The following is a 6,029-nucleotide window of genomic DNA, read 5'->3' on the forward strand; positions in this document are numbered from 1 at the left end:
AAAACTCTTGGTATAAGAACTTTTTAGATTAAAATATTTTCTCAGAGAGAGCACACAGACTTTTCAGTGCTTCAGATCTTATCAGTGAGGGAAAGAGACATCATGTCCTGTATCTTGCATAGTTGTGGGAGATAATTCCACCAATTTAAAGGCAAAGTATGGTACGGTAACAGAGTTGACGCAAGGTTTATGGACACACATTTTTATAAGAAAAAAGTTATTTTCAAACATTTTCATGTTGTAGAATTAAGTAAATGACTATTTAGGGCTTTTATAAATAAAATGAATGCAATATTACAAAAAGAAGAGTACAATCAAATATTTTGATGACAATGATACATGATGGAAAAAATGCACTGACTAATTCGGACAACAAGAAATCATGATTTTTGAAAAGACACATTTTACACAAATTATTATAGTGTTATTGACTGTAACACATTGTAATTCATAACAATAAGTAATAAATTATTAAAATAATTAAAAATATAAGCATTTGAAAAAAAAAGCTGAAAAAAATTATGACTTCGGACACCAAATATACTGTAAGGCTGATGATACACAGGGCAACTTTTTTTGAGCAATGTTGCTTGGGCACTTTCTTATTGAGGATGGGTAACAAATGAATATACTTTAGATCGGTCGTGGGCCCTGTGTCTCACCTGGTTGCCCGATGATGGCAACATTGCCCAAAAAGTAATTTTACATAACATAATTTCGGTTGTTCTTCAAATCATGTAAGATATTATAACCTTATTATTACTATTTTATTTATTTTAAGCACAGTTCACTACTTGTTCTCTGAGGTTCCTGTTGAAGAAGTTGCACAGTAGGTTTCCTGCGCCAGTCGTGCAGGAAATCCCACTCGCAAATCCTGTGGGATTGTGCTGGAACACGTGAGCAAGTTCTGCTCAGTTTTTCTTCTTCTTTTCTTTTCTGAGGATTTCGGGAGAATGTCTTTTTTTTGTGAGGGGCATTATGGCGGAAACCATGGTTACCATGGTAACATTTTGTATAGGTGAGATGCCTCCTCAAAGAGGCGCTGATTTCCGTCAACGTGCAGTTTATTAAGAACAATGAATATATCAAACAAAATGAAATGTTATGACACGTGCATAGAGAAACATTACTATTTATTCACAAAAGTAACAACATCTTTTACGCTCAATGTGCACACTCAAACTGAGTTATGTGCTAAGCATTAAACACTCCCTTTACAGAAAGACAGCAACTTATTAGCAAGACATGCTAGCTATCTGCAGTCTGATAATACACCATTAGGACCATAGACATATAAATGCCTAGACGCCTCATTGGCCGCTGGATCGGACGTCAACGTCGCCGCCATCTTGGTGCGGGCATCTTTTCCATCATTCTCATAAGTGGACTCGAGAAAATGTACAAACCGCCGTACAATTGAAAATAGGTCTCGGGGAATTACTTTTCACAGATAAGACTGAAAAGTTGTTGACTGACACTGATCTGGTTGTATTTGGTCATTAAAACATTATATTGACACAACTTGACAGTAATTGACCGTCGGAGTCAGACTATTAATAGCTAGCGACATCGCTATTTAGCTGCGAGTCTAGGAAACCAGAAATGTTACATTCTTTCTTATATAGTTTTAGCGTATGGTAAATTATATATCATAAACTAAATTGCCCGTAATCGAGATATTCATTTATATTGCTGTTTTTTCTCTCAAAACGGACTCTTGTGCCGACCTACTCGTTTCGGCTAAGTAGTATTAATCTAATTTAACGTTAACCGTTAGTAGTTGGCTAGCTGACGTTAGCTAACTCTTCTCACACATTGAAGGTTTCCCAAAAACAAAGAGTTGAGGAGGCAGTGGGAAGTAGCTCTAAGAAGAGAAGCGAGTCCTCCGTGCTATGCAATGAACACTTCAAGCCGGACTTTGACAGGTCAGGTCCAATTGAGAGGATTAGGGATGGAGCTAAACCACCGATCTTCAGCTTTCCCCCTCATCTACAAAGAGTAGGTTTTATCGTCACTGGATTATAAGGATTTGATAGCTTGCAATTCCTTAGTTAAATTGATTTAATATCTAATTTAACTATCGAGATTTTAAGTATCTGGATTTTTTTTGTACACCACGTAGATCATAAACCACTGATATCAGTTGATAAAAACAAACGTTGTCATATTTTTATACAGAAAAGCCGCAGCTCTCCCTGTTCGTTGCATTTGTTTACAGGGAACTCTTGCCCGCACCAATATGGCGGACGCGTTGACGTATCGCAGCAACGGACCGAAACGGCCAATGAGGCGTCTAGGTATTTATATGTCTATGATTAGGACATTATGAGAGCTTATCAGTCTTAAAGTGACAGATAATCCTCTTTGGTCTTTATGACTGTTGCGTAAATTCATCAGTGTCGCCTACTGGCTAGTCAAAGCATCAGCTTTATTTGTTCCCTGTAAAAATGCACAGCACCCGCTTTCCACAGATCAGATCCATAAGGAGTTGCTAACTAAGTTAAGTCATCCTTCTTGAATTTGCCTCTAATGTAGGGAACACAATCCAGAATCAGCCGCCAGTCTGTAAAATGAACAACAGCCAGGCCACCAACTGTAGCCCATCCGACCAGTTGGTGACCAGGAATGTCTAATTAATAGTTACTAGCATGCTATTCTAGAATTATAACAGTGGAAACACGTGCTAAAATGTCAGATGAGCTGCTTGACTTTTAAGTTAACATATTCTAGTTAACTATTTATTAAATCCAGGATGAATTTACCACGTCCTGGCAATGGAGACATTTGGTTCCGATCCGCTTTATGATTTTTGGCATCTTTTGTATCTTGCCTTCCTCTGTTCAGAAAGTAAACATGTTCAAATGGCTGTTTTAGGACCCTGGGCTGTCCGTTATTAGCCTGATAGAAAATTCTGGAACTGAGGATACTGTATATGCATAAAACAGATTGTTAGAGTGTGAATAAATGCTGGGGATGTGTTATTAACTGGTTTGAATAAGGATTATGAAATGCACAGGGACGCAAAAAGAAAACTGCAAAAAAAACTTCTTCTTTTTTTACTATAATAGAAAAATCTGATTTACAAGAAAAGCCCTTTTAATTTTCGCCCACTTTATTAATTTGAGTTTTGTACTATATTTATCTTGTATACACCTGCTCCTACCGTTCTAATGCATGTTGTTGGTATTTTGTTTGTACATGACAAATTGTTCAATAAAAAAAGCACAAAAATAGCTAGATCTGGTTAAAATAGTCTGGCTAGCAGCTGCATAACGTTAACTATTCGTAGTTAGCGTGTAGCCTACAGATTTTGATCAGTCCACCTAGAAACAAAGTTTATAAGTTAGCTGGCTACATTGAGCACTTCTGAGAAAGATCTAGTCTAGAAGCTAAGCAGTTTGCGAGTTATGTGGCATCAAATCTGTGAAAGATATTCAGTTTTGCTCTGCAACGTTTTATGTTATGAGTTACGAACAGTGTTGGGAAAAGTTACTTTTAAAAGTAATGCATTACAATATTGTATTACTCCATAAAAAAGTAACTAATCGCGTTACTTAGTTACTTTTTTTATGGAAAGTAATGCGTTACGTTACTTTTGCGCTACTTTTTAAATCTGGACAGGGCTTGCTTGTTTGTTTTTAAAATAAAAAAGTTCTATTTTTGGCAAATATAAAAGCCTTTTCACACCAAAAGTGAAATGAATAAGCCTCAGGCTGAAGGGAAAGTACATTTACGTCCGTACAGTAGAATGCAGAAGAAGACATTTCAACACATTTCAGCAATAAAAAACACACACATGTTCGTCTAGAGTAATTTGTGCTTATTAGTACGGTTGAACTGGATCATCGAGAAGCAAAGACATTGGTTAATAGAATGGGAATAAATACATAAAGGATACATTTAATTATTGCAGGTTTGCGTCATATTCTGAGTTGCATTATTTTTATTCATTTTGAGGAATACTGAATCTGTGTTTTTTTTTTATTTTTATTTGTGAGTGAGATTAATTAATACATATATTTATTTTAGAACTACAGTAACATCTTCTGATTTCTCTCAACATGGGGACAGGAGAGCTGTCAGTCAATACATTGAAAAAAAGTAACTTGCGTTACTTATTTGAAAAAGTAATTTAAATATTCTCTTGTAAATTAAAAAGTAATGCGTTACTTTACTAGTTACTTGAAAAAAGTAATCTGATTAGGTAACTTGCGTTACTTGTAATATATTACCCCCAACACTGCTCTTATGAAAGCCGGTTCACACCAATGACTATAACGTATAAATGTCGATAACGACACTGAGGTAGCCTACAGCTCACGTTCAGAATGATTTTTTTTGTTTGTTTGTTTTGTTTACAGTTGATGAACGATTAAAAAAAAACATTGACAGCCAATTAGGATCCTCGCGCTCCCTACTTACTTCTCTTTACTTTAAAAGACCGTTTTCATACAGTATATGGAAAAGACACGCAATGGTAAGACTTTTATTACAATGTTTTTTTTTATTTAACTCATTTGAAGGTATACAAGAGCCAAAGCAAGACATTGAAAAAAAAAAAGTATAATTCTGTTATTAAAAATGGCACATTTATTGCTACATTACTGTTATATACAGGACAGTTCTCAATACCTACTTATATATATATATATATATAAAAACAAAGACAAAAATAATAATAATAATAATAATGACAAAAACCGGAGGCACTCTGAAGACAAAACAGCAGTATTGTTCATGTCCCTACTGCAACTGCAAGACACCAGGTTCTGTAAAACATCTCAATTCTGATGGAAATCATGGGCAGCAATCTTACTTCGGTAAACGACGATACATTCAGAATGTTCACTCAGTTGGACATTCAAGAGAAGATGCTTCAGGGATAAAAAGAAAATAATTTCAGGCAGGAGAATCTTTGATGACACGACAACCCTCCTTCAGCATCTAAAGCATTAAGCTTGAGGCAAAAGCAAGTCCAGCACTCAAATATTTTATAGATATTTTCAAAACGAACACTCATTTCAGATGGTATCAGCTGGCTAAATTGAGAATCACTCATAACAGTCTAGTGTTTCCGGCCCCCATCTGATGAATCGACAAAGATCCTTCAATTTCCTCGTGTGCTTCACAAATCACAGGACACTAGCGTTTTGAAAGCAAAAAACTAATTCCAACCTAGTCGAGCCAAAGATGACAGGAACGAGAATCCTAAAATTGCCAAAAAGGGGCACACCTAAACACAGCATAATAATGAGGATGAAAGACTACAATGTTTCTAAATTGCAGATTAAATACTACAAAGATGCTTCCAGAAAGAAAAACAAAACAGACATTTTTGCATTTCGAAATAATAAAACAAATGGTCAAGTTTACAATGAAGGTAAGTTTAGGCACTGACAAGGCATCACTCTCAAAAATGACAGTCTTGAGAATAAGAAGGCCACGATATATAAATGTTCAGCAACTTTTTATCTTTATCAACAATTGATATTATGTTTCCATTATACTTTTGGACAACCCAAGTCCAGTATCCCCCTTACGGTGAAATGTTATTACTCAGAAATCATATCCATTGTGGACATTGTGACATTTACATAGGTTATAACACCATTCCTTTCCTACATACAGAATTCAACATCATCTCACGCACACAACAAAAAATGGGTTGAGACGTACACCTTGAAAATGACCATATGAATCAACTAAACTCACAGTAAGTCAGTCTGATGGAGACGTGAGAGTGTTTACATTTGAATATTACATTCAAACAGGTTGCATTATGTGCATTGGCGAGACTGAAATGATGGTGAACGCTGCTTACGCACTACACCTTTGCCTAAGAACACTTATATTGACGTACGGTTCCCTGAAATCAGGAAACTATCACGAGGATTTAAACCTTGACGAGCCCCAAACCTTCATTATCAATTCTCTTTATCATTTCTTCGTTAGCATTGAGCTATCGGGGGGGCGTCTGGGATAAAAGTAACGATGGGTCGCCTCACCCAAGCCTTACATTTGTGAAAATG

This window comes from Sinocyclocheilus grahami, unplaced genomic scaffold, assembly GCF_001515645.1.
Source record: "Sinocyclocheilus grahami isolate Dianchi unplaced genomic scaffold, SAMN03320097.WGS_v1.1 scaffold81.1, whole genome shotgun sequence".
Classification (NCBI taxonomy): Eukaryota; Metazoa; Chordata; class Actinopteri; order Cypriniformes; family Cyprinidae; genus Sinocyclocheilus; species Sinocyclocheilus grahami.